The sequence below is a fragment of the Rattus norvegicus genome, chromosome 15 (assembly GCF_036323735.1).
Source record: "Rattus norvegicus strain BN/NHsdMcwi chromosome 15, GRCr8, whole genome shotgun sequence".
In the NCBI taxonomy this organism is placed as follows: domain Eukaryota; kingdom Metazoa; phylum Chordata; class Mammalia; order Rodentia; family Muridae; genus Rattus; species Rattus norvegicus.
This window is the reverse complement of record NC_086033.1, coordinates 100800377-100824337: the sequence shown is the minus strand read 5'-3', so window position 1 is coordinate 100824337 and position 23961 is coordinate 100800377. Positions and strand designations below refer to the sequence as shown.

Genomic DNA, 23961 nt, shown 5'->3' with positions numbered 1-23961 from the left:
TTTTTTCTAAGAATATTCTGTAAAAAATTATGCTGGCACTCTGGCTAGTTAAGCACACTGTTTTGGAGAACTGATGCTCTCTCTGTGGAGTAGAGGATGAGAGGAAATGGCACATATGTACGAAAAGCCTCAGCGGTTTCCTCAGAACCTAGCCTAAAGGAGCATCAGGGCTGCGTGTTTTCATTATGTTTATGGACTTTATTGTATATGTGTGCTTATGTGTATGGAAAGTCCTGCCACAGCTCAGAAGAGGAGCTCAAAGGACAGCTTGCTGAAGTCAGGTCTCTCCTCCCGCCAAGAGGGCTCCGTGACTGAAATTCAGGTCTTCAGGTAGCCTTGGATTTGATCCCCTGGTCCGCCTCACAGACTCTGGTTTCCATTTTAAACTCTCTCTAAGGCCAGTATGGTAGTCAGTAGGAGGCTAGTCAGTCTTCTGTGTTGAATGGGATCCATATTGAATGGGATTGTAGTTTCTACCAATGTTTGCTCAACTCGGCTGCTGCAGTACATGCAAACCCCTCAGACTCATCCCTCAACATAAACAGCAAAGAGGAAGAGGCAGGCAAAACTCGATTTTTATGAGGGACCTGAGGCCAGGAATGCACGGAACACTGTTGGTGGATGGCACAGTGGGCAATGAGGAAAGAGATGGTTACCTCCCCACCCCAACAGTGTCTTCCTTCCTAGACAACTATTCAAAAGTTAAAGGTGAATTCTGGACCTGTTTTGTGCTAACACAGTAAACATTTTTCACACTATGAAGTCCTTTAAAATATATAACAGAGAAAAGAGGATTCATGTGGGTAATCTTTCCCAACAGCAACCTTTCCTATAAGAACATACCTTCTACTTAAGAATCTAATTACAGGAGAGCACATTGAAACTTCTTGCCAAATTACTAATTGGCATCTCTTCTTTCCTCTAGGCAAGTAATATTTTTCCTTTTGTGATAAATGTACCAAATTATCACAGTATTATCGCATGAGATTTTATTTACTTTAGGTATCAGGGATTTTAATTAAAAATTAATTCATATATTACGTTCCCTTGATTATGCCAGATATATATTGCCGCAGCGGAGAGACCTGTAGTTATTATGAAAAAGACGAAGATGGAAATTGCCACGTCGCCCCCACTGTATCAATTACCTCATCCTCAGACCATTTTCTAATCAATATTCTATTCATCACCATCATTAAGGAGCAGAAGCATGCATTATCTGGAACTTAAATTTATGTTGGAATGTATTAAAAATAGATGCATGCGTATGGCAAGGAGACATAACAGCAACTGATTACTCACAGTTCGAAACTGTCAGTCAGCGGATTATACTGCTGTGGAAGTGTCCCACAGATTAAGTTTTGGCACATAGCCATTTTTAAATTCTTTACATTTATCTACAGTTTCAAGAGTGCTTAGGCCCCTTTCACATATGTGAGTCAGTCTGGGCCTCTGAGAACTTCTCACACTAAAGCATGTGTCCTGTCCCAGAGAGACGGTAGACTCTTCTACATTCCATGTCTTCAGATCAAATGACCAACTCCTCCCTTTTCATTTAAATACACTATGGCAGGAGGAGTTCTTTTTTCTTCCCCATGGCAAAAGTGTCCTTGGCATAGCTGGGGATTTACAGGTAGTCATGACTTCTAAAGAACAATGGCTCAACATTCCTGGGCAATTCCTATTACTACAGCTGAAGATCTCCTTTCAAAATTGATCTGCCAATCAACAGACACAAAGAGCATCATGGGAATGAATGGGCTCATCAGCCCTGGACTATAGACTAGTTTCCCCATGTTGGGCTTCGCAGGGCCTATCATCAGCACTGCCCTCTGAAACCTTGAGCAAATATTCAATTTGAAAACTGAATGACAACACAGGAATGCATCTAGGTTCAGGTGAGTCAATTTCATGGCCAATGTGATAAGGGTAAAAAACATGGTGTGACTCATTCCTAGTCATTCTCTGGGGAAGTCTTCATGGGAGACGTTGAGTTTAAGGTGGAGAAGCCTTGTATGCATGGGCTTATTATGCTCTCCTCAAGTTATTAAAATCAGCCCTTTTAAAGCCTTAGATTAAAAGATGTACAAAAACAATTATTTTCATTAAGACAAAACAAATTAGTACCTACTGGGATTTCAGAGGAAAAGCAAAACATTTTTCCATGAGTAGACAAAGCAGGCAATAATAACAGACTATATGTTAAAATTAAATTTTATCATATGTAATTTTGTAGTGCGGTTATCACTGTGTTCAAAGTGGGTTATTATTTATTATTGTTATTTTGTTTTGTTTTCTTTATAATATTTATGGGTTTGTGTATTGCAAAGGAAGAAAAAAAGAGAAATATTCATGGTTTTAACAATCAAACAGTTGTTTATTTTATTAAATGGCAATTGATCAGAGATAATTGCAATTTGTTATTTCTGATATATTAATTTACTCATCATCTTGCAACGGTACCATGAACAACTTGTTTTTGAATAGGCAGCATCAACCTTGAAATTGGTCAAATGAGGCATTAAAAGAAAATTAAAGTAAATATAATTAAAATAAAATTTTGTTTTGATTTGTAGTGAAAATATTTATTATTATTATGTATTAATAAGTTTATCTTCTTATCACCCCGCAGACCAGGCTGGCCTCAAACTCAGAGATCTGCCTCCCTCTGCCTCCTGATCGCTGGGATTGGAGTTGTATGCTGCCAATAAAAGTGAAAATAATATTACCAGATCCAAAGCTCTATGTATTTTTTTATGTAGTTCAGGGAAGCAGTGAAATTCTACTTCCTTACAATTATGGAAAAATTTTAAATTTAGTCAGCTAGACAATGGGAGACCAAATTAATCTGTCATCACGCTGTCCCGTCTCTCTCATCCTGACACATTTGTATCTTTGAAGGATATGCTGTCTTCATTGTAAAACAATAACTCAGTAATTGCTCCCACTTGTGAGATCCTGTGAACAGGCTTTAATTGTCAACACACAGAGTGCAAATTCAAAGCAATTTTAATGACTTCAAATTTGAATTCTGAAGAGATCTTACAGCCATTCATGTCTAGTGCAGCCTGGATCCTAGACTTCAACAACGATTTGAGCTGATCGAATTTTAATGTTAGCTGAAGGTTATTGACGAGTCACGTGGATGCTTTCTTATGGCTGAATGAACAAAATATGAAGTCATGTGAAATTTGCTTTAACTGTTCAACTTGACCAAGAAACAAACAAACAAACAAACCAACCTCTCCAGCCCTTAAGGATACAGACAGGCCTTCTCAACAACACTTTCCATTATTCTCACTGTCCAAGTTATAGACCGTTCTTAAGATGTGACTGACATTTTACGCTGCTGCCCACCATACTCCCCCTTGGTTCCACTGACTGGTGGATGCTTTCTGTAGACGTTCCCTTGACAACAGAACCCCTGCATTTACTAAGACTACACAGTGCATTAGCCTTTCAACCTTCCAATTGACCCTTAAGGTAACTAAGACGCTCTATCGGAAGCTCATTGGTTTTGATGCACTTATGCATGAGTGTCTGAAAGCACGCTGCAGGTAGGTATGGTATGGGAGTCTTCTGAGCAGTGAGATGAGCAGAGGATATTTAATGTCCTACTTCACCACTGTCCTTCCTTCAAATCTGCTTCTGTCCCCACTCACCGTCTTGTAGCGATTACAAGCATACTCACCCTCTCCTGGTTTTTCACTTGGGTGCTGGGGATTTGAACTTAGGTCCTCAGCAAATGCTATTACTCTCCCAGACATTTTAACTAGGAAGCCTATTGCCTTTCTGCAAGTCTAGCATCCTCTTGATTTTCTTCTATGGTCTTGATCTGTTTACAAATCTAATGTGTAGTCCACCACAAATGATTAAAAGTGTCCCATTTAGGAAAATTCTAATGATTTTGGTAGACAGGAATTTCACATCAAGATATCATTTAAAATGAGGCCTTCCCTACATGGTACACTGAAGAAGCATTTGTTCTATAGAGACTACTAGGAACAGTAATTTGTTTTTCTTTAGTGGGAAATTTGCAATCACTAGTACCTTGACATGGAAAAAGCACATGGCAGCTAGATCATTTTGCATGGAAATGTAATTGAAGTAGAAGTAATTAAACTAAAACTACTGACTGCCAATGGTTTCAATAGAAATTATGACATAATATTTATGACCAGACCACTTATTCAGAGAAAAAATAATCTCATTGATAGAAAATGAATTTTATGCCGTAAAAACATACAGGAATACTAGACACTGAAGCCCTGAAGTTTGCAAGTAGCATCACTGAAATGATGTTCTCTATATAGTGTATGCAGCAGAGGAAATGCTGGGGATGCCCTTTCTAGAGTGACAGACACTAGCTACCAAGCATGCCATGAGCAGACCAAGCAATTCCTAAAATACGTTCAAAATGAAATAGCAATGTAAGACATCTCATTAATAATTTTATGTGGTACATGTGTGAAAAGCTATGTTGGACCTTTTACATTAATCAGATATCAAAATGTTTTCCATTTTCGTGCTTTTTATGATACAGTTCTAAGAAGATTTAAAATTATACATGTAATATGGGTTGTGTGTATTTACACAACACCGCTACAGGAAAAGAATTCAAGACCCACCGGAGACTGTGAGAGATACCAGAGAGAGCAGTTCCTAAAATATATTTATTAGATGTTTCAGAAACGCCACTTATGCCTTTAATAAGTTATCGTTTTGTGGGAAATGTGTATACTAAAGACAGTCTGCTGCTTACTAAAGCTGTAATAACTGGTATGATTGCCTCAGCACTGAGGATCCTAATGACTAAACTCAGTGACTGCCGGCAACACGACGAAGCAATCTTTTTAATCATGTCTCAATTAGCTTTAGAAGTTTCTCATTTCATGACTCCCAGGGGTCTCATCGCTTGTCTTTTTCACTCGAGATAAACAAAATCATCTGTCTCATATTCATTTCCAATATTTGTTTTTTGTTGTTTTTTTGTTGTTGTGGCCTTAATAAGCTGCAGTCGCTGACGGAGGCGTCAGCTGCAAACATCCTGCTACAGAGTCTGTCATCCTCACACAGCGGAACAGAAGGTCCTAGAGTGCTGGGGCAGTGGGCTAGCCTCTGCCACATCTAAACCTACAGGGAGAATGGGTGCCGATGAGAGAGGTTGTAGGACGAGGGAAATGCAATCGGTGACTCTTTCCTCACTCTGAGTATGGAGTTTGCTGTGCAATCTGTGTTCACAGTAAGGCTAAATCGGAAACAGTTGTAATGGAATGGAGTTACACCTTTTGCCCTTTCCTGTTTCATTTATCAACCATTTACCATCTACCAGGTGCAGGTGCTGGGGGCGGAGAGACGAAGATAACTGTACGTGGAGATCACACTCCAAGTTAATGTCATGATGACATATATGGAGAAACTTGTTTTCTCTGATATTTTGGCTTCTAGAAGCAACATTTCAGTTTGAGAAAGAGAGGTAAGCCTGCTATTAACACTGAAATACCCAAATATGTCTATTTTGTTACTTTATATCCATACTACCTTTATGTGAATACTTGTAGTTTAGGCCACATACATATTCTTCTCTATGTCTATAGCTGTTACCTATAGTTATAGTATAGACTTCAATAAAAACTACACACATGACAAACCGATATTCTGGCATTTATATTCCTTAGCATAAGAAATAATATTGATTCAAGTACCATTCCTTAGAAAATGTTTGACGTAGAATAGAGCAAAGGGTGCTTGCTGGTTTGTGAATGAGAAAGAACAAAGGAGCGCCTTTGTCTGCAGTCATCAATGTCCTTGTCAGCCAGTCTCACTTTTACCCTCCATACAGGGTAAAAGAACTCTAACAGGGTCCCATGGACCCCATCAGAAGAACAATACCAACCAACCAGAGCTCCCAGGGGCTAAACCACTACCCGAAGTCTGTACATGGACTGACCCATGGCTCCAGCTGCATACGTAGCAGAGGATGGCCTTGTTGGATACCAATGGGAGGAGAAGCCTTGGTCCTGCCAAGGCTGGATCCCCCAGTGTAGGGGAATGTCAGGGCAGGAAGGTGGGAAGGGGTGGTCAGATGGGTGGGGAAGCACCTTCATGGAAGAAGGGGGAGAGGGGATGGAATAGGGAATCCAAGAAAGGGGATAACACTTGAAATGTAAATGAATAAAAATAAATAAAAAGATATTTTAAAAAAGAATTCTGTTCACGTTCCTAAGTTCTCTCTTGGGAATCACCACTGTTCAAGCGGCAATCCACAATAGCTCAGAAACCCATAAGGTTTCTCTACAAAGGATAGACACAGCGATCCCACTCTGCAGAAAAGTTTAGTCCTAGACACAGCTGTGCAAACCGTTTCCCTTTCTCCATGGCTCTAGCATTGCAGCTGACCTCGGAAATACTTTGGGAGAAAGGGTAACCTGTTCTCCTTAGTGATGTGGAGAATGCATGCCACTATAGTCATTGGCGGATATTTCTTCCCCTCTTCTTGAACTCCTTCATGGCAGAGTACACGGAGCACAGAACTCCAGCAGAATCCAAACTGCATATTTAGTTTTATTATTTCCTGACCTTTCGGGAGGGGAAGGCTGTCAACATATTGTCATGGGCTCTAAGAGTTTTACCACAGGCCACCCATTCCAGTGATGGGTGAGGTCTTGCCTTATTACTTATAAGGGCCACCACCTGCATCTAACAAGGCACTCCCAGGTCATCAATGTTTTGCCTTGAAAAAGGCCACGGTTCGACTTTCAAGTTCTTGGGATAATGTTTGAAGGTTGCCAGAATAAGAGAAGCCTTTCCTTCTCTTTCAGAATCTCCTTATCCCTTCTCAGGTCAACTATCCGACCTGAACATTCTTGAATAATATGATTAGCCCTGAAATAAACGGAAGCCTTGGAGCCTCACAGTTCAACAAGAGGAGCCGTTAGATGGCTTGTGAAGGTCTCTTGCAATTTAGGTAATCAGTTCCAACAAAGGACAGAGTGAGGAGTAAGCTTTGCACAGCACAAGGAGGAATTTCTACTGGGTCAGCAGGGAGCTGGAATAAACCCACAGAGGGTCTAAACCACAATACATTGGCAATACAGATATTTGCAGAACTTTGAATTTTATTTTGGAAAATGAAATCAGGGGAGAATTGGTGATTTCTAGAAGTCAGACTGTTACCTTTCCATGTCAGCCTGTACATACAGCAGTCCTTAACACATCTTCCTGGTTTACAGACACCCAAAGTGCTGGCACCTGCACTGGTTGTGCGTCTGGTGCAGGGAAAGAAGGTTTTTATCAGTCCAAAACTGCGGGAAGAGCACAGCCACAGGCACTTTCCTGTGTAGTCCAAGACATTTTCCCAACAAGATGTGGAATTGAGAGATGGCTCAGAGGGTAAAGGAGCATGCCACCAAATCTGAACACCTACGTTAGATATCTAGAACCCAAAGGATGGAAGGAAATTTGCTCTCTGGCTACTACACATACCATAACACTTCATCCTGTGCAAAGCAGATAGATGAATATTAACGAATTCAACAAGGATTTATGCTTTTTGACCAATGGAGTTTGTAGGAGCATGAATAATAAATTTCACTATAAATTGTCTGTGGCTGGTTTGATATTGGTATCATTGGCTTTTCGTTATGTCTCAGAGACTGACCAGATATGAGAGCTGATACGGAATACAAGTCTGAAGTATTTTCTGTGAGCCCTTTAAGAAGAACATTTTGTTATGAAGCGTGAACAATGGAGAAGGGCAAGAGTGGACGTGGGAAGGGCACCCGGAGAGCTCGTTAGAGGTCAGATAAGGGATGTTGTGGGCAAGACTGGATCAAGTGGGGAGTGATGGGCTGTGAAAAGAATGTCAGTATCTATGAAAAAGAACAGAGAAGGGGCAGAAAGCAATATTCCATAGCTAGTGGTTATGTAATGTCTTCAGCAATTTCTGAATAGAGTCCATATTTGAAAGATTTCAGTCCTCTACAGTAGAAGCAGTACATTTCCGTAGAAAATCTTATTACTATCATTTTTAAAGTCACAGTCCTTTGATTATAGTCATCAGACTTAGGTACTCCACAAAGTGACCCACATAACTCAGGAGAGAAGCTTGCCTACTTCTGTTCTGCTCCGTGCTAATACATATTTGATCTCTGAAACTTTTGTTGTTCTTTTGTTTCATTTGATTGCTTTTTGCTTGTTCATTTATTTTGATTTTCATATTTCTCTTGATTTGGAGACACACACACACACACACACAGAGAGAGAGAGAGAGAGAGAGAGAGAGAGAGAGAGGGAGAGAGAGAGAAGAGGAAGCTAGGTGTATAGGACATGGGTATGTAGGATCTGGAAGGGTTGAGGAAGGGGAAGGATATAGTCAAAATATAACCTTTGAAAAGTTTTAGGTAGAAAAGGCTTCTCTATAATGAATTAAACACAAATCAGTATTATATAAACAAAATTTCAGTTTCAGTTTCATTTGGAAAACAAGATTTTTTTTCTCTACCTGATACCCAAAATTTAATTTTTAGAGTCAGACTATTTAGGAAATCTTGTACTACTTAGTACAAGGAAGTAAATATTCTTTCCATTGTTGTTTTAAATTATAATTCAGAAAAGGTTGAAATTTAGAGCTTTGTCCAGGGTACCTGTATCAGAGAAAGGTGACACCTGATGACTGGGAACACCAGGGCCATTACACAGAACTAACTCAGGGAAGGGGTGACTTTGCTGTGATAGAAGTGTGGCCCAAATGCAGGTATACCAGCGGCCATTCTCAAAGAGGTGGGAGGAAAGAAAAGGATGGATACCAAAGTATCCCAAAGGCATTGAAGCGGGTTTAGCACCAAGAAATTAAGAGGTGGAGGGAAACAGGAAAGAGGGCAGAAGAAGGAGAAACAATCCCAATGTTCAGATTTATGTGAAAGTGAACTGCGAACGATCATGACATTTTTGTGACATACCCCAGGGAAAGGAGACTAAGACTTTAGATTGGGTTTTATGAACTACCTTTTAAGATGTGGACAAGTTTGGCATGTTTTGAAATTGCTTTGGTGAACTGCTTCTCATCTGTTTTGGGTTAGGGAGGTTATAGGGCAGGGAGTGTCAAACAAGGTGGAAACTCGAAGCCAATTTTATGGGTGTGAACTGAAGCTGACAAAACTAGCAAACCCTGTGAGGAAAGGAACAGGCGTGCCCCCAAGACTGGACAGGAAGGCACGGACATACATTTATCACATGCAAATATATTATATGGCCCATGAAAGAGTCGGCGAGCACGGAGTCCCACCAAGTAGGAAAATGCACATCATTCACGACTCTTTCCCATTAATAGGATATACAGACATAGGAGGTCTCGTTTGAGCATCAGGTGTACTTGTCAATCCCTTGCAGTGAGTCTTGTCTCCCAATATATAAGTACAAATACAGTTGCTTTCTTCAAACCATTAAGTCTCCCGGGGGGAAGTAAAGCAAAGAACATTATAACTAATATCGGCTCTTTTTAACGTCTCTGTCTTCCATTGGTTGAAAAATTTACTGATTGGCTTGGTTATCTAAAGATCTGAAAGACAATGAATAAAATTTTCTCTACTAATTGTGTACCGGAGGGCATCTACTAAAAACAGGTTTTCGTTTTTTATGAAGTTCTAATGTTGGAAACAAATCAATTAGTCATGTGATAGAGCTGTGATAACTAGGAGGTAGGATCTACATAAAGGGCATTGTCTTCAGGCCTTCCGGGCAGTTGTGACAGGTGGGCATGATGAAGCTTTTCAAGAGGAAGCTAAGAAAGAGGTCCTCCACAGGCAGGGAGGAGCTAGTGCCATTTCTAGGAAGTGGATGCTTTGCACTGTCTTTCATTCTCAGAGGAGAAGGGGATGGAGAACCAATGTTTTCCTTCCCTACACATTTCTTATTACTGTGTTTCTTTGGGATTTTTATTTATCGTGTTCTATTTCTTCCTATGTTTGCCTAGTGCTTTAAGAAACGGCATTCTGCAGCACTCCGTGCTGGCAATAATAGCCTTAAGCACAGGCAGGACTTGACACATCTGTCTCGTACATGCCTCGTGATTTTTCTTTTCAAATTCTGCTTACACGAAGATGGGAGCGTAGTTCGCCATACTTGACTTTCTTCACAGTCTATTAAGAGCATCACATGAAGACAAGCCGGCACTTGTGTAAGGTGACACAGGCGGTTGGCTCAATGTTTCATGACAACATTGCTGATCCCATTTTACCTGTTAGTTCCCCAACAATAGTTTTTAAAATGTGAGGTTTCATAGATGTAACCGACTGTGGTACCCTCAGTTGCTGAGTGCAACAGAGGCAAACTTTTTTGGAGAATGGGATAAAATCATTCTCTTATGAAAGCATAACATCTCTATGGGATGGGTTTTCATCATTTTATGAAATCAAGATGAACTGCTCACCGATGAGTGATTGCACCTTTAAACGGATACTCCAAGGACATGCGATTTTGTGTAAATAAATCCTGGTGAGTGGTCCAAAAGAACAACAAAATAAAAGCAGAGAAATACAGCACAGTTAGGGAAAAGATGTGTTCAATCTTTATTTACCAGATTATCTTTAAAACAGCCCATTAGTCATTGGAAAACTAGATCCTAAACTGAAGTTATGTTTCTGTTAAGAAATTGATGTCTTTGAAATCATGGCAGGGATATAATTTCTCAATTGTACTGGGAATAGTATTTACAGCCTCCTCTCTAAAGCGAAGGTATGAAAGGAAGAACTCACTGATTTTTGTTCCGAGGAAAAAACTCAACAATAACTGGGCGATTAACCAGCCTAACCACAATGTGTTGATTTCATCTAAGGAAATATATAAACGTGTATATTTCGCTTCATTTGAACAATAAGTCAAAAGGAACATTAGTGAAGACTTCCTTTCAAAGCTATATATCTTCATCCTGAAAGTGTATCACTCAGTTAGCCACCTAAATGTAGTATGGGCAGCTAATATTTCAACATGGAACAATTCAGTAGAGAAATCTGTGTTCAAGATGGACAGAACCACTGGTAAAGCTTTTAACATCACTATCTCTGCAGAGGAAGGAAGTTACTAAGCCAATCAAACACCCTCAACATAAGATAACATTTTAAAACTTTCATCAACATTTTTTGTCATAAAAATAATGACAAAATTTTTACTTGCAGGATTTAATTATGAATGTGTATCATCTATAGCGCCAAGGAGCTCTCTTTTTTATACTGTAGGAAGATGACCTGAGTCTTTAACAAAGACAGACAGACCTTTATTATATATGATACTGGATAGCCCGTTTTTTCATAGCCAACTGCATTTTCTTTTTCTCCTGCTGCTTCTGTATTTCTAAGTCACTTGCTCTGTGGCTTTGTCTTAGCAACAGTGGAAGCAGAGGGGGTCGGCTGTAGAGGAATTCTGAGAGTGCTGAAGATGTGCCCTAGTCATCATGGTTACATAGCTAATAACACCAACAAGGTGACTGAGTGTAGCACTCAGGTGCCAGTATCCACTGGTTTTTAATTCTGTGGTTGAGCCACCAGGCTTTGGGCTGCTAAAGCTTAATCTAGGAAAGATGTGCTTCTGAGCATATTTATACCCTTGTCAAGCAAGATTCAGGGTCTCACAGATCACCCACCGGGCTTCATTGTTGCTGGGGAGTCTCCCTGCATCCAATAACTTCCCTTTCGCCAATTGGTCCAAGAGAAAGTGGAATCCACAGGCTTTGTGAACTCACTTGAAACTATATATTGTTATGTTTTTCAGTATCTCCTAGTATCAGTTCTTAGGCCAGGCAAATCTTAAAGGAAGGAGATTCCAGAAGGGTGAGGACACCAGATAAAAGATAAAAGATATGGGTTAATGGGTTCTTGGTGTTCAGAAGAGAGGCTTGGCTTTTCCAGTGTCAACCTGTACAGACAATAAAGGGTACTTAGTAGGTAAAATATACAGGTGGGTGTTTGTATTTTATTTTTGCTTTTGTTGTTTTATTATTATTTTAAGAAAAAGCATTCCTCTCTTAAACCTTGTAACCAATAGCTAAGTGTGGTCAAATACTAAAGAAGAACATGGAGCTCAGTTTTCTCTCAAAACACAGATATTGGATAGCCTTTTGGTGTGCTACTCCCTGGGGAGAGTCTTTTTCTCTCATGTTCAGCATTCCTTAGCTGCCTGTGGATCTTCGTTTAAAGCCAAGACCGCCAGCGACCTTCCCCCTTCCACATTCACATGTCTATGGTTGCTACCCTATCTGTAAGAACAGTGAAAGAAAAGAGAGCATGAATTTGAAAGAGGGGGTGTACCAGGAAGGGTTTAAAGGGGTGACAGGCAGATATGATGTCCTTATATTATAACCTCAAACAATAAAATGATTTAGAAAGTAGTTATCGAAGTACTGCTGTCCCATAGCTGTGGGTGCGAGGTTGTCTAGAAATATTTTTTTGTGTGTGTAGGCAGTTGAAATGAAGTCATGGGCTAGGGGTCCATTGGCTAATCCAATATGACTCTATTTATTTACTTATTTATTTATTAGGCATGATAGCTGAAGAAAGATAACCAGGTAGAGGGGGGGTGAAGAGTAGAATGAAGTATCTTCCAACCTAGGAACAGTAGTGATCTTCCAGGCTTGGCTCACCAGAAGGGAGAGCCCACAGCAGGGAGCACACTGAGCCTTGGGTTGCTGCCTGCAGGTCTAGGTCTTAGGAGAGGGACAGGACACATCCCTGCTTTCTTAGCTCCTAGGACTATGCTATGGCAACTTCACAAGCAAAACGTCCCCAAATGTCAAAATGCAAACAAGAATGACTCCCATTGGTATTTCAAATAAATAACAGGATCCAGGGGGAGTCTTGAAAACAAATAATCAGGTCAAAGTTTAAAGATGAGGCAAACTCTAGTGAATGTTTAGCACTGAGCAGTCTATGCATTGGCTTATGCTTTTCTATGGAAAAAAAATCAACTTAAATAAGGAAATAGTTGAAATGATTATAAACCTTATATGGTTAAGAATTGTTAAGTGAACACTATTTTGCAGAGAGAAAGGTACAGTTATGATACAATGAAGGTCCTAAAAGCTGCTTACGGAGTGATTATTCAAAGAGAGGGGATGCCAGGACCACCGAAATAGCAAAAACTAAAAACTACAGTTAATAATAGTTTTGTTGCTTGGAGAGTAAACAGGTGCGCCCTCTCCCAACAGAGCTGCCTGGCTAATCACATGGGCAGAGCTCTCTCCTCACCCTCCCAGCTGTGCTAAGCCCATCTGCTCAGTTCTCATTTTAATTAGGGCTAGAGACTCACTTTATTTCATTAATCTGCAAATTCTTTGCATTCTGCCCCATTTATGGATATAGAAGAAACAGGTATGACCAAACCACAAATTTTAAGGATTGCTTCCTTCTAGGTTTACTTTAATCAACTGCTCTAAAAGTCACCAACATTGTGGCTTTTAATAATAATTGCAGTTTTTCATAAACGACTCTAAGGCCGCATCAGGTTATAAAAGCAATTCCTGAAAGTATTCAGCATATGCTGAACAGATGATGAGATTTTATACAGACATTCATTCCATATGACTTTTCCTCCCTCTTAAAAAAAAAAATTCAATGGTGAAGGTTACCCACTGTGAAGTAATTTCCATAATATTGTAATTACATCCATGGGCCTTCAGACATACTTTATTTCTACTCTTAGGCACTTACTTAGTTTCAAAATTATTTACATATAAATAAGATTTTTTTTAAAAAAAAAAAGAATCTGTTTTGATAAGCCAAGGGAGTGTACCTTCAGCATGCAGTTAAACTAGATTTTAGGTGCAAAGGGGCCCCACAAGCACAAGGTCTATCCTGTGCTTAGCCTTTGCACATGCCCTTCCTAACCAGCAACCTGGAACCCCCACTGGTGAGAAGCTGAACTCCTATCCCACTTAAAGCAGGGTAGTTCTTACCCTCGAGTGTCATTTCCATTCCAACACATCAAGGGACACACTATACCAGCCTAGACTGAGTTTCAGACTTGTAGGAAAGCCCTCCAAGTTCATGCCTAGACATAAGTGGGCACATGTATGATTAAAATCAGACACATCATGCATCGGGCACATCTTCAGTTGAGGATAAACTGTGTAATCCAAACCTGTCAATCAAAACAGAGAAGCACTCCTGCCCCACAGTAACCAGTCGCTGCTTCTCTTGAACCTCACAAAACAAAACATGGAGAGCTAGCCAAGGAGCCTTGGATACTCTTTCTGGCTGCTCCGATCTGTACTGCCGTGCTGCTTCCGAATAGAGTTTCTTTGCCACCTCAGACCTGAGAAGAGGCTAAGAAAGTGGAAATGAAAACACAGATGCCAACCATGACCACTAATAACGGGCAGTAACACACAGGTGCACTAGAAGACTACTGTCTACAGAATTACAACAGAATTCTTTTCCTGGACTTATTTGTATCCACAAAATGCATATGTATGCTTGAGAACCATATCCAAAGTGCTTCTCAAACGTAAATGAACATAAATATAAACACAGTGACAGACTGGATTTCTCACATTCTCCCAGATACTGGCAGTGTTGCTGGCCTGAGACATTATCTTTAGATGGAAATCTGTAGGCTAACAGGTAATGCATGTCTCGGAAATACTCGTAGCTTCAGGACATTGCTCCTAATAGTATTAATTGTTCACTCATTTTAAACTTGGCAATTAACACCCGTAAACATAAAACACAAATCCTTCTTAAACCAATTACAGAAGGCCTCTGAGTTCCTAGCAGTCATATGAAACCTTGACTAACTGGACATGAAAATATATCATGAGATGATGCATGGGCATTTAGACTCTTATCTCACAGCAGACTCCTATATTGTTGAATATAGAGGCATCCTTGATTGCTGTTTAAGCATACCTGTGCTTATTGATATTTTCCTTGGTGTTGCTGACATTGTTACCTGTACCTCCCTTCTTACTCTTTCTTGGTTATGTCAATGACTGAACTATTTTATTGATGCATTTTGAGACAATAGATCTTTCTGGATTGTTATCGGAAGCCCATCTTACTTGCTGAATGATCATCAGAAGTTCATCTCCTTATTTTATTCCCCAGTCTCTAGAGCTAAATTTGTATACTTCTAATTTCTAGGTTTTTTTAAAATCTCAATTATGAATCCCTTATCTTCCATAAATTGTATTCTTAAAGTTTCCACACTAAATTTATTTTCTATTTCTGCTTTAAATCCTCTTTAGTCAAAAAGCTACCTGTATGCAAGCATTGAACTGTTGGGAGATACTTAAAAGTGAGATGCACACACAAGTACATATGATATTTATTACCTATTCTTTTAAAGTGAATACATAATTTTACTATAGGGTGGCCGAAGAATGAAGCTGATACTTCTTTAGATAGAAAGGTAAATCTTAAAATTCTCTGTGGTGAGATACACTGCCAATTTCTGCAGACACATTACGGCCAGTGCTGTACCGATGCTGTATCTCTCAGAGGAGATGCTTGCACCGAAGGCACAATTTCCTCAGAGAATACATCACCATCATGAGAGCAATAAAGTCAAATCCAAATAAACATATTACAAAATGTTGGCTGAAACTTACCCTCCCTATAGAATCTCTAACAACTGAGATTTGTGGGTGAGTTTTATGATCCCTTACTGGAGCACATTCCCGTCTATCATTCCGTGGGTTCGTGTAGGAATTAGAGGCGATGCGGTGAGTGACACCGATTGTTCAAGTCACTGACACTTAGTAGAGTAGGTATGGAAGCCTGGGGTAAACTATCCACATATAAGGCCAGTATAAGTCCCATTAAAGAACGGAAACAAGTGAAGGGTCTTCAAGAATGCCCTGAATATACACGAGAAACGCATAACTATGGACAGAGGCGCTAGCTACGAAACAGATGTGTGCTTGATCGTTTTACACTGCAACATGGCTCTCAGTCTTTCCTGGCACGTTGAGGTGTTCCGAGCTCTTGAATATTACCAACGACAGAGCACATATATGCTGAATATCAGCCCTGTTTTATGCTAGGTCTCGAAATAAGTTTTTTCTTCGCTTTAGTGTCATGTCTGCCTAATAATACATTACAGCTTCCCTCAGGGAAATGTCTTGAAACCTTCTTGGGGAGGGCCGAGGATGCTACCAACTGAAGGTAATTAAACAAAAAGTACGGAAAGATGCAAAACAAATGAACGATTCAGAACCAGACATGGTTATGAGGTTTTAAGGCATAATTTTCATTGATACTGAGATACACACTATGTTTTTTCTTGTGTAAGTGTGTGAGCTTGCACGAGTGCATGTGAACTACATGCATGTGAGAACCTACCATGTTGAGAAATTGCATTCCCAGCACAAGAGTTAGAGGCAGTAGTGAGTTGCCATGGGCTTGCTATACCTTAGCTCTGGTCCTAGGTAAAGGCAGCTCTTACCTAGTGAGCCAACCCCCCACCCAACACACACACACACACACACACACACACACACACACACACACACACACATACACTTAGAGTGCATCTCCTTACAGTTAGGATGTGCATACCTGGTTGTAGCTGACCCGATTCCTATAAGCATGTGGATGCATTGGAGGGAGATCGGTTACTCCATTTCAAAGCTCGATTCTGTGTTTGAACGTCATCGAAGCCCAACACTTCAGAACCCCCAAGCAGGGTTTGAAAAGACTCAATACATTTGTTCCCAGAGATGAAACACCTAGGTACCCAAATTTGTCTCTGAATTTCCTGTTTTCTTTCCAGAGCAAATTATACTCAGCTGCACAAACAAAGTAATTGACAGCAGAAATTTCAGCAGAAAGAAATGTTTTCAGAATTAGGGAACTCTCTGGAGAGCAGAATGCTGAACAGCCACAGAGGACAAGTACATTCAAGAGTCATGGAGCTAAAGGAACTTCTATATAAAAACGTCCTTTCAAAGAATAATGACGCCTAATTCTACTTTAAAAGCAAGGAAATATGAAAGGTTATTACTAAGAGGGTGTTAACCAGATGTTCTCAATCTCTGTATGGAAGTAATGTCTGGAGTTAGACAGAAGACAGATCAGCCGCACAGAGAAGGTTATTAAGCCTTGGGAAGGTTAAGATGTTAGGATGGGAACAGTATTTTAAAGAGTAATTAAATTTCACCTATCCAGAGACTGTAAATTGGAAGAAGGGCAGACTCTATCACTACAGTAACTCTGTGTGTCTACATTAGAACCATTCTTGTTTGATGGAGAGCTTACTCTGCTAGTCAAAGCAATAAACTAAAAATAGCAATGGGAATAATTTTCTTGGCCATAAAATAGCACCTCCACTTACATTTCCTACCTGTCCCGAGTGCACATTGAGAGACAAGGGGCACAGTGCCCTTAATAGAATGCTTGCAATGGCGTAAACTGGAATCAGAACGCTCTGAATTTACACTCCGCCCATTTTTGTGTCACTGCAGCGCTTGGGTGGTTTGGGTGGGAGCTCTTTGAAGATCATCGGCTACTGTGTCTGCCATGAGAAAAGACCAAAACCTGACAGGAAGAAATCGCTAGGACAACGTTTATTACCTGTCTCCCTATAGGACTCCATTCCATAAAGGAAAAGGATTTTACACCAAAGCCTCAAGCTCTGTGGTCTGGACTATCACTGCAATACCTTGAACTCATAATAAATAATTGTCATTGTTATGTAAAGACCTCAGTGAAGCTACATGCCATTGAATATCTGCCAACATGCTTGTGACACTAGAATTTGTAAAGAGAAACTCATGTACACATAGGGGATGTGATGCTAATAAAAAGGAATAATTTCATGTTACTTAAGAACAACAGCAAAATCTTCAATAAGTATTCTCAGGATAACAGCTAACCCCAGGGTAATGATAAGAAGTCTAAACCCATCGTTGCTACAGTTCCCTAAAGGGCAACACAGGAAAATGTAATAAACTGAATACAATGTCATCAGAGACATTCCAGGGTTTTGCTCTCTTTCCTGAGGGGCTGGGGAAAGCCAACGTGATTGTCATGTAGGAGATTTTGCCAGAAGAGCTACTAAACCGTCCCAGGCATAAAGAAGATATGCTGGTATATTGAAATGTGTTTCGGTGAAGGAACGAAGATGAAATAAAACATCCACAAAAAACCCCACGACACTCTTATGCTCACTAGCCTTGATGAAAGGATGTTTAATACACACTAGACATGCCCACTAAACGTCGTCTAACTCATAAATCTCGTAAGTAACTGAAGACTTGTTCTTGAAGGGGGTTTCTGGTGGTCTCTCACAGATTCAAATAATAGCAAAGCTTGCTGCTAAAAGATGAAAGTGTTGGCTTGATGTTAATCATTTAAGGTAACTCTTGGGGGGATATTTCTGTCTAGCATTAAAATACAACAGCAGCCATTAAGATACACAGTGCATCCCAAATCCCTTTCTCCTCTTTTGTATGCCGGGCATCGTTTTCTTTTGATGACTAAATTACTGGCCCTAATCTTCTGTCTTGTAAGATTTTTGCCTAAGGAAGGCTGCAAAAGTCAGGCGCCAAAATGGGCTTTAACAATCCTGCTCCAACGGGAGACTCTCTACCCTGATCACGCATAGGCAAACTAATGTGGCAAGCAGGGTTAACTGAACAACACCGGGGCTCTTCTGTGTGACAGGATGATGAGCTGGAATTCAAAAGAGCCAGGCACACAAGGATACTTAAGGCAAGGATACAGTAGCTTTGTTTCCTTCATCAGCGAAGCATGTGCAAACCCTTGGTCTGCAATACGTGCAGAGATGGTTTTCTGATGAGTTCCTGGTCCATGTACCTCAGTTCTCAAGAGGCCGCAACACTTCATGAAACCCTCTACTAAAAGTCTCTACTAATGTCTTCCTCAGCAAGAGGAGGCATGCATGTTTTTCCTAACTATTTGACATGTGAATACAATGAGTGGGAAACATGTTCTTTGTTGCCCGTGAAGTAGAGGGGGAATGGAGGAGACTGGTAAACATCAGAATGCTGGCAAACCGTTTCACCACAAGCCTGTTTCCTGTATAACAATTGCGGACAACTCTAAAACTCCGAACGTTTAATTGAAATATGGCGTATCTGGACACATTGAGTTTAGATAGCATTGATGAACCAAACAAAGGGAAAATCTATTGCAAAGTCTACTTAATTCTGTTTTGTAACAAATTTAAGGACTCAACCAGACAGTGAAGGCACTCAATTCAAATAATTGCTAATCATGAAAAATGGTGTGTAGGCCTTGATTGGACGATGCGCTACAACAGCAGGAAAGGCCCCATTGTTTAAAATGATTGGTATAAACTCATATTAATTAAGTCTGACATATTCAAGAACTAGGCATGGATAGTAGCATGCAAATCGCTTTTATATAAAAAGTTGGTTTTAAACATCTGAAATAGGAAACTATTTCAGCAAAACCTTTTTCCAATACAATATTTAATTATATTTTAAAGGTTTATTTATTTTATGTATATAAGTACACTGTATGTGTCTTCAGACACACCAGAAGAGGGCATTGAATCCCATTACAGATGGTTGTGACCCACCTTGTAGTGACTGGAAATTGAACACAGGACCTCTGAAAGAGAAGCCAGTGCTCTTAACCACTGTGCCATCTCCCCAGCCACCCCAATACAGTGTTTATACTTCCCAATTTCAATTTCAATTCTTTAAGGTAAACATGAACTTAAAGGAAATTGAGAAAAGAGTTCGCGTGTGAAATCTACCTATACATTTATTAACAACTTTTTATTTTGGTGCTCTGTAATGAGGCATTATGTGGTTTCCTATAACATTCTACCAAGGTTAACAAAACTACTAACATTTTTGCCACCTTCATATTCATTGAGGTTAAAAGCTATGATTTGTTATTTTTCAATAAGATTATAAGAAGCAGAAGATAATTTCAGAATGGACTAATTCATTCTTATTATATACAAAAAGAACCATTGGGGCATGCAGACATTCATGTAATTAGATGTTGGAATTCCCTGGCTTCCTTGTATGTAACATGGACAAGGCGTGCTCTAACGGCGATTCTATCTCTGGTCCTTCCCAACAGCTCTCTAAATCATTGTTTGATAAGGAGGTAGCATAGCTGTCTCCCAAATTCTCAAATCCCCTTCTCTTGATAGATGCCTTGTATCCAACATGGTGCTTCTCAGATCAATTTTTCTTCCACTCATCCACAAACTAGTGCTTTACTTGTAAAATATAATAAAAATTATGATGGTCAGAAAGAACATGGGATATAACAACAGCACGTTAAATTATGAGTTTTGTAGATATGAAATTATCCTGTCAAACCACTTTAGAAGTCTCTAAACAATTTATTTCCATTTCTTTCTTATATCCCCATGGGCTGTGTGGATGTACAGAATATTTGTTTGAAGAGTATACTTCTGTCAAATACATAGATTGTGTTGACAGCTGTATGGACATAATTTAGAAAATAATCATAAGGAAGACATATAGGGAAAAAATAGCATCTTCCCAATGGAATAATGGGTGTTCTTTATAGATAGAAAAATTTATTTCATTTAACTTAGCAATTATTTTTTATTCACATTTTGGAGTGTGTGTGTGTGTGTGTGTGTGTGTGTGTGTGTATGCAACACATATGCAGTGTGTGTATACATGTTCACATATGATAGCACTCTTGTGCCATGGATCACATGAAGAGGACCAAAGATAAACCTGGATTGGTCCTCCTTAGGATTCCTGTCTCTCTTCAAGTTTCCCACTGTGCTGTACATTCCAGGCTAGCCAGGCAACAACCTTTCATCACCTGTTTTGCTAAAGGAGTGCTGAGATTATAGACCCGGGTCAACATGTCTGGCTTTTGCTTATGTTCTAAGGACACGCATGCAGGTCCTCCTGCTTGCTTTTCCACCTGAGTTACACATTGAGTCACCTCTGCAGTCTACAATGGCTTTGAGAACGTGAACCCCTGTTGTACTATGATGTCATTTTAGAACCAAGAGTGTTAACACATGACTACATAAAAATCTTTCTATCTTTATGTAATTTATTTAGACTTAATTTTTGAATTTTAATTGCATGTGCAAATGTTTGTGGGAACAAATGCCATGTATATAGGTGCCTGGAAGACAGCATCAGAGTCCCTGGAGCTGGAGTTACAGACTGTTACAGCTCTGCTACTTGGACCCTGGCAATGCAGTTAAGCCCTCTGTTCTTAGCTGGTCATCTCTCTAGCTCCTATCACTTCTGTCTTAATCATTTCAAATCATCTGTTAGTTCACTGAAACGTGATCCTCTATAGCTAGCTCTTACGTTGTAGTGCAGCTCAAAAGGAGATCGTGTCGAAAGAATTCTATTCTTACTCCTTGGTTTATATGTCCATATCTGGTTCAAATGCACACAAAAAGATAGAGAGAAACCAGAGATATCTCCATATGTGTGTCTAGTCTAGTCTAAAGGAGAATGAACCGATTTCTAACCTATTCTGAAGAGAACTGGGGAGAATTTGTAATGTAAAAAATTATTGATATGGGAAATATTGAAAAAAAATCAAAGAAGAAAGGATAACTTTCTCTTCAAGAGTATGTCGGGTTGGGGATATAGCTCAGCGGTAGAGCGCTTGCCTAGCGAGCACAAGGCCCTGGGTTCGGTCCCCAGCTCCGGAAAAAAAAAAAAAAGAGTATGTCAAAAGCAGAACTTCTAAAAATCACTGGCTAACTAACATGCTGTTTGGTTGGTCGTTCATGGATAGTTGAGTGTAACGCTTAAATTGCGTTCTATCATCAATGAAAAGCTAGCTCTCGTGCCAAGATAAGGCTCAAATACTTTTGTTCTGAATTAAATAAAGTCCTATAATCACGGACGTAAGCACATCTGTCTGACATTAAGCAGTTGGCTGCTAAACAAGGAGACTTTCTTTTCATCTGCTCCATAAAATTGGTAGAGCTAGGGATGTCTTCAAAATGGCACTCCTCCCTCAAACTTCAAGTCATCAAGGAGTTCTAAGAATGTTGTGGAATTTCCCATTCTTAATGGGGCATAAGTTATCTTTATAACTTCCTCATTTCCTATTAAAACAGAACAGATAAAACCGAACTCTTTTTTTAATTCATTCGTGATGCTTGAATGCATTACACTTTTGACAGTATAACACAGCGACGAATACTCCCTTCGGTGCTTTTATGCAGAATTGTTGCCGGTATCTGGATATTTTGCAAGCTACTCATGCAAGCTGATTTACCCAATGTCTTTAATTATGATTTATTACATGTGAACTTTGTAAAAACTCTCTTCTTGGTATGGATTTATAATGATTGCCTTGGTTTTCCCAATTATTGTAAGTGCAAATCGTTTTATATTTGACCTGTGCACAAATGTTAAACTAAAGGGCTGAGCAAAAAATGAATATCATTATTCTATAGGCTGCACCTGCTAGTGTAGATTAATGTGATAATCAACAATATGCCCCGTGTGGTCTTAACCTTTCCTTCTCCGTGGTACACACAAATGACTTGGTCGGTCTCAGAAAACAAGAAACAGCCAAAGTCTCCTGAGGATGCCATCAGTTGAAGACAATTTTGGCTGAAGGATCAAGTACTTTGTATAAAGGCATTTGATATATTTGATATGAACCCTGGGGTTCATAAGACAATGATGACGTCTTGGCTGGGTTGGAAACGGCATCCTCCAGTAACGCGCTAAAATGACGAACACAAAGGGAAGGGGGAGAGGCACTCGATTCTTGTTCTCTAGGGAACATTTGTTTTAGGGAACATGCAGTTGTTCCCTTGGTCACACACATGCGAATCTATAAGAAGGGTAGTATTGTAGATATCAAGGGAATGGGCCCTGTTCCAAAAGGAACGCCCATAAGTGTTACTATGGCAACCGGAAGAGTCTACAACGTCACCCAGTATGCCGTGGGCATCGTGATAAACAAGCAAGTTAAGGGCAAGATTCTGCCCAAGAGGATCAATGTGCAGATTAAGCACAACAAGCTTTCGAAGAGCAGAGGCAGCTTCCTGAAGCGGGTGAAGGAGAACAAAAAAAAGCAAGCCAAATATCCACACGAATTCATCTCCTAAGGTACGAAAAAGAAATAAAGGACCGGGTCTGCAAAGTGGGAAAAGAGAAAACAGGATAATAAGGAACTATACTTCGCATCGAGGTGCCCAATGACAAAATGAAGGAAGTCTGAAAACTTAAGCTCAGAGACTTAATGAATTTTGTCAAAAATCAAATAGGAGCTGCTACAGGCATGTGGGCCCCATTTTAGCAGCTGACGAGGCTTGGGTGCATCTTGGGCAGAGTTGAGGCACTAAGCACAGTGGTTGTAGAATGCGCTCATACTGTTCTCTTTCACCCTGCTTTTAAGTTCTGCAGACTGGATTGCAACAATTTACCCTTTCTATGAAAGCCAGCCACATTTTCCAGGGTTGGGAGAGATACAGCAATAATAAAGGAACTTGACGGATGTAGACTCCAATCCTCAGTATAAACCAGACAGAAGGGATTTCTTCTCACCCAGAGGTGGCGCGTCTCGTAGGACAATTTGGCTTCACATCTTTGTCCCACATTTTTGTTTGCTTTATGGAGTAGACAGGGGTGCTGAGGGCCCTGATCCTCATAGTTGGGTCTGGTCTTTTGTTCCTTTACTTTTTCTGAGAGACTTTATAAACTGGTTAAGAACAAGCAGGTTTGTGCTGATGTGTCCTTTGGGGGAACTCCCTTCAGGAGTACATATCCTAGGTTTATCTGATTCTGATTAAAGGATAGATTTATTCAGCTTGTGAGGACAGAGAAAGTAAAGAATGGACACATAAAGGAAAAGGTCACTGTGAAAACCCCTGAGATGGGAAGAAGACTGCTTGGTCACCAAATACTTGTTTGTAACTTGCCAGCAACAGTAAACACGTTACTAATTAGATCAACATCATTTACATACACAAGCATGAATTAAAGGTTTTCGTACA

General features: G+C 39.9%; 1 protein-coding gene and 1 long non-coding RNA gene across 3 annotated transcripts in view; one reads left to right on the top strand and one right to left on the bottom strand.

Moving 5' to 3' along the window:
• Positions 1-23961, bottom strand: part of Gpc6 (glypican 6) — a 997624-nt gene that overhangs the window by 610701 nt on the left and 362962 nt on the right. The gene's annotated exons all lie outside the window — the stretch shown is intronic.
• Positions 22540-23961, top strand: part of LOC134482018 (uncharacterized) — a 61948-nt gene continuing 60526 nt past the window's right edge. Inside the window, exon 1 of the long non-coding RNA XR_010058045.1 lies at positions 22540-23074. This is a non-coding gene — a long non-coding RNA (uncharacterized LOC134482018). The remainder of the gene's footprint in view (positions 23075-23961) is intronic.